General features: G+C 46.2%; 1 protein-coding gene across 2 annotated transcripts in view; it reads left to right on the top strand.

Annotated features, from left to right (window-relative positions):
- Positions 1-13,687, top strand: part of CIMIP4 (ciliary microtubule inner protein 4) — a 960,512-nt gene that overhangs the window by 556,285 nt on the left and 390,540 nt on the right. The window lies entirely within an intron of this gene.

The raw sequence follows: 13,687 nt of genomic DNA, 5'->3' as shown, positions 1-13,687 counted from the left end.
TGGCGCATCCCACCCGGTATTCCACACCTCCCTGTTGAAGCCCTGCCTTCCTCATACCAGACCACTTCTGCCACCTTCTCCACTCGTGCAGGGTTCCTCTACCGAATATGAAGTCAAGAATATCCTGGGCTCACGCCTCCGAAAAGGGGTGTTGTATTATCTGGTGGATTGGCTCGGTTTTGGTCCTGAGGAACGAGCTTGGGAACCCGCCTCTAATGTACACACCCCTCTCCTAGTTGCTAGGTTTCATCGGGATCATCCATCTTGCCCACGCGGTTGTGGGCCCTTGGGGGGGTTCTGTCATGACACCCACACGACCCACACGTACAATCCAGACCACCCCACCTGAGACCTGCTCCATGCGTTCCACGCGGATTCACATCCCTAGAATCCATCACGCGCGGAGTTCCGCGCTGGGAAAACATCAATCAGGCTCCTGGCGATTGTGGCCCCGATAGAGATGGGGTGCATCACAAACGCCGGCACCACTTCCTGGTCACGTGCCATCCGATACCGGTCACGTGATACTAGGAGATTTCGCCCAACGAATCCCGTTGCCGCTTCCTGCTCCTCTGCATCACGTGACACGCCATGCCGCCCATGTGACCTGATGGGGAAGCAGTCACATGATCTGGTCTCCGGCATAAAAGAGCACTGATCACAGACTACTCTGCATCTCAGCTGTTTAACAGTGTTCAAGTGGCGTTTCGTCTTGCTTGGATCCCGTTCTTCTGGCTATTAGACCTTGAGTTTTGGAATTGGGCTACTTTCGTTTTACCCTTGGATTTGTTGCTTGGAAACTCTGTTCTCTTGGATTTTTGACCTCGTGCTTCGTGTTACTGGACTGCCTTCGCTTGTACCTCGGAATTGGCGTTTGGAACTTTTGCTTCTCAGGATTTTGGAACTTTGGCTCACGGACTTAGGACTGCCACTGGATATCGTTCTGCTTTTGTGGACTCTGTCCTTTGAACGCTGAGCACTATTTCAGGTACATTCATCAAGGGGAACCAGGTTACCCGTCCTCCTCTGGGTGTTCTATTATTCTCCATCACCTGGGATCTACCCGCTCCCTCCTCTCACTAAAACATTGGTAGGTGCTGTTCTTCCTTCCTACTATTGCCCTTTGTGATTATTGACCTTGTATTCACGATTTCCTAACCTGCTTCCCTTGCAGCTACCTGGTACCCGCGCTCCTGCCTCTTGTGCACCTGTGGTCTCAATAACTGGTTAGGGAGCATTCTTTGATTTCTCCCTGAGTGGTTCTTGGGGGACGGAGGTGTCCATAGACATCGCAGTAATCTCGGTGTGACATAATTATGTATGTGATTTTGCACTGTTTATTTGTATGAACTATGGTTAGACTGGCCCTGATGAAGGAAAACCTTTTCCGAAATGCATTGGCATAACTTAGTCTGATCAACGAGCTAATTGTGGCGAACTCTTACTCACTAAGATATTATTAGTGACTACTCTTTTTATAAGAAAACTATGGTTTTGGCAGATAAAAATCATTGGTGAAAAATAACAGCAATTTTGAGTTTTACTTTTTTTGCAAATCACTACAAAGGTTTAAACGTAACTTTTAGCTATTTTGTTAGAAACTTCCACCCGGATTGGGATACTAGAGAGCGGCTGTATGACTTGGTATTTTACCTGGTCTCTTGCTTCAATTGTTCTTTTTGGCTTGGCTGTCTCCTGCTCCTTCACAAAGAATCATTTTGAAAAGACTTGCTTCTAATATTAATTTTGCACACCAACAACAAGTGGATTGATATCTTAGTTGTGCCCACTCATTTTGCTTCCTGCTTTTTTCTAATACCAGCTACATAACATAACAATTTGAACAAATGATACATTCAGTCACACCAGCATACCTGTGGGGCACTCCCAATCTCTGAATTCTTTTTAGCCCTTGGGGGGTCAAAGCAGAGGCTTGTCAGCCATTCTCTGGATGCTTTCATATGACGCTGCCAGAAAGCATACCCACCTCCCCTTGAACACCTGAGGGGCACCCTATTGGAAAAGAGTGTATGTTAACAGAGTGTAATTTGGGAAAATGTCAAAACAAATAAATTATAGCCCTACACCACGCCTCCACCTGTCTGTCTCGTTTCAGGATTATTCCACCCTATAACATCAACAACTAACCAGCATACCACCACTATGGAATTTGTTAAAACCACACCACCCGGTTAGTGACTAAACATACAACTTCCATTTCATTGCTTCACTATTAAGCAATGTACTGTCAACATCCACCCAGTCTTCACTGACCGTCAGTATCTATCTCACCAGGGGCTATCTATGTCATACCTACTGCAGTAACACACCCTCTCTGGAAGGACCTCTTCTGCTGGACGTATATATAAGCCATACAGATATGACATCAACAAGGCCAATAGTTGTACAGGGGAGTCCACATCCCATAATTAAAGGAGCCGGCGCCATTAGAGTTTAGGAATTTAAAACATCTAGTCAATGGAACAGCCATGGGACCCTTTTCCCAAACAACTTCTCTCAGGCTTCCCCATCTCTTTCTTCGGAGAAAACAAGCCCTTTCGGAATCAACTGTCAAAATGGTGCACTCTGAATAGAGCCTCCCAGGTTACCTGATGTCTTAGAATGCAGACTGCCCTCTACTGGCATGCTACACTACAGTTACCTCAGCTGACCAATGAAATTGACCCTGGGAGTGTTGCCACTATTTTACATTACAAAGCAAAAGGTTAACCCAGCGCTTTAAGTGGCTGGGTCTCACAGGGGCAGAGCCCCTGCAGGATCCACAAACTCCTCCCGACTGGGGGGTCTGCCGGGGCTCCCATATGCTCCCCCATTGGCTTTAGTCAGTAACAAAGACAGCCTAAAGTCTCCCTTACACGCACAGCACTTGGCTTTAACTGTTGACATGGGAGGGGCAGAATGTGAGAGGATCGTGTGTTGGCAGCGTGTGCGAAGGCTGCCTGGCAGGTGTCAGCGCCACATTAGAGGAACAAAAGGAGAGGCTTATGTACAAAAGAAACGCACAAGGGAAATGACTGCTACTGAAGAGCTCTCTGGATGCACTTCAATATATAGAGATAGTGGCCTGGTTGGAGGAGAAATGCAACGCCTTGACCAGAAGCGAATTTCAAAATGTAAAACAGAAACGCCCTGACTGATAAAACGGGTTAATAACAGAGCTCAGTTGGTCTTGAAAGTGCACTGTCTGGCCAACTGCTTCCCAGCTATTTATGCTATCGGCAAGTGTGAAGACGTCACCCATGTTACACGTTGTTGTGTTGACCCCATTCAAGAAAGGTCATATACATGGGTGGAATTTTTTTTAATGGTCATTTAAAAGGCTTTGTGCTTTGAAATAATGTATTCTCCCACCAGAAGCCGCTTTCTCACAGGCAGTGCAATCTATGGAAGCAAGTGCAAACTTGCATTTTCACAGCACTTGTACTGCTGAAAGGAGGTCGCTCAGTGAAATGAGGTAACACGTGGGCGTTCTGCTCTGGTCCACTTATTAAAGGCTTCCCAAGGCCAAGCCTGCTAAATTGCAAGCCTTGTGCACATTTTTTTTAATGCAATTCAAAATAACGAAGCATATCTGTGTCAGAAGTCTAGGCGGAGAGCACAGGGCAGAGGCTGTCTCTCTCTGTATGTAAATAGATATAAGGGAGATTCCGGAGACAATGCCAGCAAATAACAGATTAAAGGTACATACCAAGCTGTTAGTTGAAACAGGAATTCACAGGAACTGCAGGAGCAGGCTGTAATCAAAGAGACAGAGAAAAGGCAAAGACAAGCAAGTACACTGGGCAACATGGATTGATCAGAACTAAGGGTGTACTGGAATATGATAAGGGGTCTCCAAGGATTAATGAAAGCCCTTGGGATAGGTACCAGCAGATTACTCTTAACAACAGTTATACAGCAACATCATGACTTGGGCATGCCAAAGAAACTGTTGTACTCAGTGCAAGGGTAAAACTGAAAGACCATATACTGAGGCAGGTACGACTTCAACGGACTAGGTGAAGGCAACAGTAGTCTTCCCTTATCTGATCTGAACGGAGACCAACCCAGGGTCACACTGTTAAACGGATTCAAGTGGAGACACCACAGTGGACCAAGATGTATACAAGTAGAAAGCAGCGTTGAAAGAAATAACCAGGAAGAGGACAGGATAGGATATCAGAAGCTAGAACAGGCAGGTTGCAAGGCAAGGAGCCCAGAGGAACAGGGCAGAAGACATAGGAGTGTGGCAAGGCTGCCAGGCAGGGAAGCCCAGAGGAGAAGGGCAGAAGGCAGCGGAGTGCGGCAAAGCCGTCAAGTGGGAGCCCAGTTGAGCAGGGCAGAAAGCAGCGGGGGGCAGTAAAGCCGTCAGGCTGGAGCCCAGAAGAGCAGGGTGGAAGGTAGCGGAGTGCGACAGAGCCATCAAGTGGGAGCCCAGAGGAGCAGGGCAGAAGGTACAGATGGGAGCACAGAGGAGCAGGGCGGAAGGCAGCAGAGTGTGGCAGAGCCACCAGGTGGGAGCCCAGAGGAGCAGGGCGGAAGGCATCGGAGGGCGGCAGAGCCGTCAGGTGGGAGCCCAGAGGAGCAGGGCGGAAGGCAGCGGAGTGCAGCAGAGCCGTCAGGTAGGAGCCCAGAGGAGCAGGGCGGAAGGCAGCAGAATGAGGCAGAGCCGTCAGGTGGGAGCCCAGAGGAGCAGGGCGGAAGGCAGCGGAGTGCGGCAGAGCCGTCAGGTAGGAGCCCAGAGGAGCAGGGCGGAAGGCAGCAGAGTGTGGCAGAAGGCAGCAGAGTGTGGCAGAGCCACCAGGTGGGAGCCCAGAGGAGCAGGGCAGAAGGCTGCAGCAGACTGGAGAGGGAGCTGCAAGCATCAACAGCAACAAGAATCAAAGGCCAAAAGAGGATTTCCAGGAAAGGTCAAAAACTGGTAACAGGAGCACCAGCACGGACCACCAGTGGAAGCAGTTGACTGACAACTGCTTCTGTTCAAAGGCCAGCTGGGTAGAGCTGATTGCAGACTCTGGCAGCTGTGTTCAATTAAGCCCAGCCCCGGCCTCAGTAGCCTACAGCAGTAGCAGCAGTGGTTTCTAATCAAGTGCTTGCCAGCTCTCTGCAGCCTAGCCTGCACTAGCTTGGAACAGGTGAATGCAATCAGGACCTCTGCAACTCTTAGTAGCATGCTGCAAACAAACGTATTTAGTATGCCTCCTCCAGCCCTCTGCCTTTTGGACAGCATACATGTCCCAGAATGCATCTGCTGGTTTAATCGAAAAGCCGGAATGGAACATGCAATTAGATTAGTCCAAACCTGCAGCTGTAAAACAAGGAAATAAAGGAAGAGGCGCATGTAGCGGTTCTGGGTGGCAGGCGAGCAGGATCGTGGCAATATGATGAATGAGAATAACAGGGGGTGTGAGCAAAGTAATGTAGAGCCAAATGTTCAATCCCAGATCTAGTGCAACTAAATAAAACCGTATTTTTGTTGTTGCAAGTGCAGTGTTTTTACCACACAAAAGTAACATGAGAGTATTTTCCCACTTTTAATGTATGGGGGAATCTCCCGTACAATACACATAACTGGGTCGCTGCAGTCATTTGCGTGTGCGACATTAGACATGAATCGGTTATTTCCTGCTCAGGTTATATATCATTTGGGCTATTTAGGCCATGCGCAGCACTCTATAGACCATGGCCAACTCTCAGGCCATGCCCCTTGTTTACAGCCCTCCTGACCCCCCCACCCCTATTCATGGATTTCTTACCCCATTTAAAGCACTGGCTAATCATTCACATGGCAGGGAGCAGCCCCAAGGTGAAAACATATGAAAAGTAAATACGTGCTGCTCTTAGTACCAATGAAAAAGGGGCCTACACAAGCAAACACTGAACCCCAGACAAAACATTGCAATGTAAAGGGACCAAGTACATGCACCACCAGAGAAGGCAGCTTCCCTGTAAAGTGGGACTGATGTACAATGTGGGCATTTAGCAGCATTCCAGTGAACAATTACGTATTAGTTATGTTTGCATGTATGCAGCCTATTCATAAATGAGATTTGACATTTTGTGTTGACACGTGAACTGGTCCGGTAGGTTAGCAATGCGTTGCATTCTCTCGACTCACGGGGCCGCACAAGGACACTGCCATTATGCCATTATGAAAACCAGACAACGGGGTCTCTTTCCTCCCCACCCAGACATGCTCAATATGCCCAGGCAAATTCTAATTTTCTACAGATAAAGTAGGCAGGCCCCCGGAAACTCAGCAGCCGATGCAAGACTAAATCACAATTTGCTTTAGAGGACGTACAAAAATGCACATGAACTCGGTAGTCTCCTTCTAATACATATACATACTCACCCATCTATCCATCTTCACAACTGGACAAACTCACCCATACACCCTCCCGCCACTCATCCACACAACTACTCAGAAATTCATTCAGCTACCCACCTATCGGCACAATCAAAGTACTCGGGAACTCGCCCAGCCCGAGATCTTAGCAAACAATTTCCCTTATTACCAGAGCAAAGCCAGCAGCTAGTTACACTACCAATACGCGACCCTTCCCTCTCATCTCAGCCCCTTCCAAAAACCGTGACACCTTGCCCTTCCTCCTCCCACCAGCCCCGCAAAGCTGATTTACTTTTGCACGTTTGGCGTATCACAAAACACCAAAATAAATAAAACACGGAGTTATAGAAAAAAGGTGCGGAAAAGAGACAGGAGCTGGGGGCGGAGGGGGCAGTTGACACCAACATGAGTGACTTCACAGAAAGTGTACTGCTAGAAGCATCATCAGTCTTTGAGGCTTAGAGGCACCATGGAAAGTGACATCACAAGAAGTTGCCATGAGTAAGTTTAGTGGCAAATAACTTTGTGGTGTGGAATACAGGGATGGCTATTGTTATTTTTTTTTTAAACACTTTATTTCTTATTTTCAACATTTGACAACAAACAACATTAGCATCGTCAAAGGCATTGATCCACTTAATATACAACAGCGGGAAGCAATACAGCAGAATTTTACACCATAACCCCACATCCCACCAAACCAAACTGTAAGATTGACCAAAAAACCAAACCAAATTCACCAAACAATTAACAATAGACAAACAAGACCACACAAAACAACCACATAAACAACACAAATCCCCCCACCCCCATATGTATGACACCTGAAAGCAAACCAATACACTCTACTCCGTAACTCAACACAACATTATCCATAAAGGTCATTAAAACCCTCCCACATTTCATCATAAAGGTCTGCCTTGTCCTGTTTGCGAAACATTGTTTTCTCAAATCTTGATAAAGTTCTAACATCCAAAATCCACTCCTCCACAGTTGGCTTTTTTTGCGTCTTCCAAACCTTCAACACCTGCTTAGTCGCCACCAACAAAACTTTACGCACTCCACACAATGTCACCCAACTTACAGTACGCCCACCATCATATGACAAATATATAACAACCAAGGGATTGCGCGGGTAGACAATGTCCCAGATCTGGTCAATCCTGTCAAGAACCTCCCTCCAAAAGTTCACCACCCTTTCACAATGCCATAACATATGTAACAGTGTACCCTTTACTTTCCCACAACCCCAACACAAAGCATCATCAGCTAACCCATTTTACACATACGTGCTGGATGGAGTCCAATACATTCTGCCCACTATCCTTTGATGTACGTAGCGTAATTGCAAATCCACTTTGGCTGTCGTCGGCACTCTCCAAATCTTATCCCATTCTCTCAATGTGAGTTCCCTGCCCAACTCCTCTGTCCACGATAACCTCAACTTTTCCCACAAATCCAACCACTGCCTATCCGGTAGCATAAACTGCATAAATGTAGACACTCTTTGAAAACCCATCTCCAAAATATCAAAATTCTCTGGCTTTTTCAAAAAGGGAGCATCCAACATCTCTCTCCGCTCTAAGAGTAAGGCTACCAAAATATTATACCTCCCCAATTCCCTATTCCTCAAACCAAATTTCTCAATTAAACTCTCAAAAGGTACTACCCCAGCCTCATTCCACACATCGCCAATAGTCAAAACTCCTCTCTGAATCCAACTCTTCCAAAACAGGACCCTATTATTAGACTGCAGGCCAGGATTAAACCAAAGCGAAGCCTCCTCATAAAGATATAGTCCCTGACCAGTACCCACAATCCATGACGACAACGCCTCTTTGGTAGCCAACACCGATTTCAAACACTGTACCCTCTTAGGCAACTTCCCAAAAGAAAACAAACACTTAATATCATAAGGCAAAAACCACTGCCTCTCAATTTCCACCCACCACGGTACCCGATTCAAATCCACACCAGCGTAACAAGAGGCTTTCTTTAACAAAAAACCACTACAATAGTTTTTCAAAACCGGGTATCCAAATCCCCCATCTTTAACATTCCTGACCATAATGTACCGGGGAATCTTGGCTCTCTTCCCAAATCCCCACAAAAAATATTGAAACAATCTATCAATACGTGCAAATGCTCCTTTAGTAAAATGTAAAGGTAGAGATTGAACTACATATAGAATCTTCGGCAGCAAAATCATTTTAATGGCGTTGATTTTTCCCCAAAGAGTCAAATTAACACGTCCCCATCTGGAAATATCCCGCCTAAGAACCTCAATGATTTTATCCACATTATAACTCACTAATTTTCCAAAATCCTGAGTAATATAAACACCTAAATATTTCACAATAGAATATTCCCATTGACAGTCCCACCCCAACAGCTGTTTACATCCAGGCGAAGCTCTCACCGAAAAAAACACTGTTTTATCCCAATTGATCCGATACCCGGACAGCTGACTCACCTCTTCAAAGACCTCCCGTAACATCTGACCCCCAACGACAGGATCATTCAAGATGATTACCACATCATCCGCATAAGCCAGAGCTATTGTTACTTATACAGCAGCTCTATAGCCATTAAACCATGACTGAGGATCTTTATAATAACATAACATAATAATATAATAACATAAGCTATGAACTGATTCACTTACAGAGACTCCAGATAAGACCATGAGAAGTACATGATTTGCCCAGGATCACACACTTTGTTTAGTGAGTTAAAACGGGATGTGTTATATTATGTTAAAGGTTCTTATACCGCCCACTGTTGGCACCTGCCTGGTTTCTTGGTCTCTGGTGGATCTGTAAAGCAAGGGGGGAGGAGGGTAAGTTAGTCTCACTGAGCGGAAGAAAAGAGCAAGAGAGTTGTGATGTGCTGTTGGCAGCTTCAGTTGGGTTGACATTGTTCACTGAGCGTAGGTGTGCTTTTCGGTTGGTAGCCGCCATGTGCTGTTGGGCGTGATTATGTGTGGTTTGTTTCGTTGTTGTAGGCAATTTAAGCAGTTGACCACATATCTTCCAAGGTTTGGTTGATTTATGTATTAAGGCTGTGTTTATAGAAATGCCTTAAAAAGAACGCACACAACATAATAAACTAGTATGTCACAATAAACTAACCGTACACTATATACATTTTCATAGAACCATGTTGAGCAAAATGAGTATGGCTTTAGCTTTATTTCCCCATCCTGCATGGAAGGTCACAGTAGCACTATGCAAACTGATGTGAGCCAAACAATCTCCCTTGGGTTTTAAAACCATAGTCTTGTTTGACACAGCATGCTGCACTATGCACACTTCCCATTTCGCATCAATCCAATTTGCATTTCTAAAGGGACAAACGTCCCTGCTAATAGTCCCCATCCCTCCCATCAGTGTCTAATTGCCCCCATTTCAATGCTCTGTTGACACAGATAACTCTGTTAAGATGCTGCACAGACCCCTGAGAGAGAGCTGCTTTTTTGCCTGATCTCCAACGTTCACACGAACGTGTGAGGAGAGCTGAAAGGGCTTTGTATAGGGCTCGGCTGTATTGATGGGTTTTGCGCTGCACCCCGCAATTATCATGTGCGGGATGCGGGACAAAACCTGTTGATACTGTAAAGTCCTGCAAAATAAGGGATGGTTGTCTACCCTACGTGTGAGAGAACGAGCGTGAGATGAAGTGAGAATAGAAGAAAGATTGGGGATGATGACATATGCACAAGGGAAGATTGGGTGAATGGAAGGGTAATGTAAAACCTCAGGTGTGATTTTTTAATTTTATGGTGAGATACTCATGAGCTGCTTTAGGAGTTGTGTGGGACTATGGGGGTGATGTCAGTTATCCACAGAAAGAGACAGGGATATCAGTGACGCGCATGTACTGGAGGGGCCAGAATCCCTGCGACGTGGAAGGTGTGAGAGTGCTTAGGTTTTAATATCAATGAAGAAAGGAGCTCCCAGGTGTAATCTCATGAATGCACATGTACAAAATGTGTAAGAATTCATTCGTCTACAACTTGTATGTAAATGTTCTGTGTACAGCACTTTGATGAAATCTCTGTTTAAATAACAAATCATTATCAATTATCAAATCTGTGATGTACAGTAGGTTTCAGAGTGCCTGAGGGTGAGAGCAGTGATTTACAGGTACACTAGATGTGAGAGTGCAGAGGTACAGAGGTCATGAGAGCGGCTGGGTGTGATGTTAATGGTGTGCTGACACAGAAGGTGTGAGTATGCCTACATGTGATCACAGTGTTGCACAGATACAGAAGGCGTGGGTGTGTCACAGAAGGCGTGGCTGTGTCTTGCTGCAATATCGATGTGTACTGGAACTGAAAGGGTGATATCGCTCACCACCTGTACACCACTGGGGACACAGAAGATGCTTATTTGTGTCATCAACATCGCACTATTACAGAATGTGTGAAATGTGTGATATCTGTCATGCACAGGTAAAGAAGGGATGCGAGTGCCTAGGTGTGGTACTAGGGGTGCACATGCACAGAATGTGTTTGAGTACCTAAATACCATGTTCTGCTTTAAATTGCCCAGTACTATGAGGCTGAAGTGAACATAGATGGTATCAGTTTGCATACCCATGTCCTCTGCACACTTTTGTACTGGTAATACCAGTCAAATTATTCCATAAAATGCTTATCACATTAAGGTAACAATTTATACCAACTATTGAAGAAATTAATAGGAAAATCTTGATTGGTCAAAGCTTCTTTTATATTAAATAAATTACTCAGTCGTACAAATTGAGTAAACGCTGCCTGCCATGTACGCATAGCAGGTGGCTTTTATAATGGGAACCTATGGAGTCCACGGGCTTTTCAAGTGCAAACCTACATGTTCACAGCACTTCGACTGCTGCCAGGAGGTTGCTCGGTGAAATAAGGTAACAAGTGGGCATTTCGCTCTGGTCCACTTGTTAAAGGCTATCAAGGGCCAAGCCTGCTCAATTGCAAGCCATGGGCCCATTTCTTTTAATGCAATTCAAAATAAAGAAGCAGATCCGATGAATGAGAATAACGGGGTGTGAGCAAAGCAATGTATAGGCGAAAGGTCATTCCCAGATCTAGTGCAACTAAATAAAAGTTGCACTAGAGTCTTTTTGTTGTTGCAAGTACAGAGTTTTTGCCACACAAAAGTAACATTTAAAGTGCCTCTTTCCATTTTTAATGTATGGGGGAATCTCCTGAGCCATACACTTTTTGAAGTTGCAATAGGGTCCTCTAACATGCAAATGATGGCACAGAAAACTTGCCTTTAAAGTGCATTGGACTGGCTGTATGTTTTGGAGGGGCGAAGCAACAGAGAACACGTTCATTTGTGTAGCTCGATGCAGAACGTAGGTAACTTAACTTGGCAGTGACACTCTCACAACCATTCTGAACATCATTCCGTTTCCGCGCACCCTCAATATGTTAACGGAAGTAGTTTGTGTGTGAAAGAAAATGGCTTCCGTTCTGACAAAAGCATATACTGCAGACCCAATGAAATCACAGTGACATCACTAACATACTGCATACTAGACCAACCTCCACAAATCAGCACATGGACATTTATAAAGACATTTTAGAACAAAACGTGACTGAGTTCTATGTGAGAGCCTGAGAATCAGGGAGGGGCACATGCGGTGACTGTCCATGAACTGGATGCTCAGTGAGTCCCTCAGAATAGCTCCAGCATGCTTGAAGTAATCCTATCGCTCTGCCTGCCCCCTCCTCCCTTTCATGCTGCAGTAAACCCCTGGAATAAACCCCTTTACTTTCAGGCTCACTCGCCGTGTTTTTTCTCTGACACCAGCACATTTACTACTTCCTACCCCCTTGGGATTTTCCTCTCCTTTTCACCTTGTTCCGCCTTACTTTGCCTCCGTATTATGTTGGCACATTTTCTCTTTGACCCACTATGCCCCAGAGAAGGTAGATGCCTCGGAGGGGACCGAGGCTGGGTCTGGCAGTGAGCGATGCAATCTTCAAGCAAAGTCCTCAGCCTCTTCCTCCGTCCTGATGGGCACAGAACTCATCCAATTAGGTCTGCCGGCATCATCCCCGCAGGTGTGCGTCCATGGCCCCCACTTGGAGGGATGGAGGAAGTGGGGTTATATGCTGCCTCTAAGCGCTGCAAGAGACACGGACAGATGGGGTGGGCTGGATAGCTCAGCGATGCTGCCTCTAGGCGCTGCAGGGAGCAGAAGTGATACTGAGAATAAGGGTTTAATTAGCCCTGCGACGATGCTGCTAGGGCCTAGGCACAGCATGAGGGAGAAGAGATGGAGGGATTATATATGATTATATATTGCTGGGGCCATGCTTCTAGCCACAGCAGGAGGCGAGTGGTGGAGTTGCGCATAGCGCGGATATAATGCCTCTGTTCGCCTTGGGTGACAGCTGCGATGTTGCAAGTGGGGAGTGTACATAGCTCAGCAAGCTTCATTTAGGTGCTGCAGGAGACAGTGTGATTGGGGCGGTTGGGAGTTATATTGCACTGCGATGCTACCACTGAGTGTTTGCTACGGTAGACAGGGCGACTGGTTGAATGGGGTTTTAAATACTGCTGGGGCGTCCGTTGTCTTAAGCGACAGCAAGGGAAATGATAGGAACGAGGTGCTATGCTGCTCGGCCAGTCTTTTCATCTCGTCTCCATCCCGATTACCCCCTTTACACAGGCACGCTTTTACACTGGTCTGCAGAACTCTGCTGCCTCGTAAGCTCGGTTTTCACTTTATAAATGCTGTTGATATATACAATTAAAATATGAAATGAAGGGTAGGTGGGAAGGAGCCACGGTCGATATAAATCAGGAAAGAAACAAAATTAATGTGTCGGCCTCCAAACCCCGACTACAGAACTGCTGTCCCTCCCAGCAAAAGTGGGACGTTTGCCATGCACATGGAGCTCTTTAAAAGCGCTGCTTGATCTTTGGTGACTACTTATAAATAAGGACATCACTGGTTGCTTATTATTATTACGTCATAGCTGTGCAGTAATGTGGGTGCTGTGATATTGAAAAGTGAGACATGAACAGTAAAGTGGCAGAGTGTTAGGACTTGGAGAGACGTGTTAGAGGAACCGAATACAAGCGGGTAAAGAGACACGTGCCTTAGAGAGTGAAGAGACACGGCCTTGGAGTGCAGGTGAGGGACGGGGTACACGATAAGGACATACAAGGGCAGATGTGGGACATTGTATGGGGTTAGGTTAACCCAGGGCTGCTTTATTACAGGGCAGTGATCAACGCAGGTGCTTGGCGGCCCCAGGCTGAGCTTTGGGCGCCTCATTGGTGTTCATTGAGGCTGCATCTTTAGGGCAGGGACATGCAGAAGAAC

The sequence above is a fragment of the Ambystoma mexicanum genome, chromosome 3q, assembly GCF_040938575.1.
Source record: "Ambystoma mexicanum isolate Mex_15411 chromosome 3q, UKY_AmexF1_1, whole genome shotgun sequence".
NCBI classification, from domain to species: Eukaryota; Metazoa; Chordata; class Amphibia; order Caudata; family Ambystomatidae; genus Ambystoma; species Ambystoma mexicanum.
Note: the sequence above shows the minus strand (reverse complement) of the source record. Positions and strands in the feature narration are given on the sequence as shown.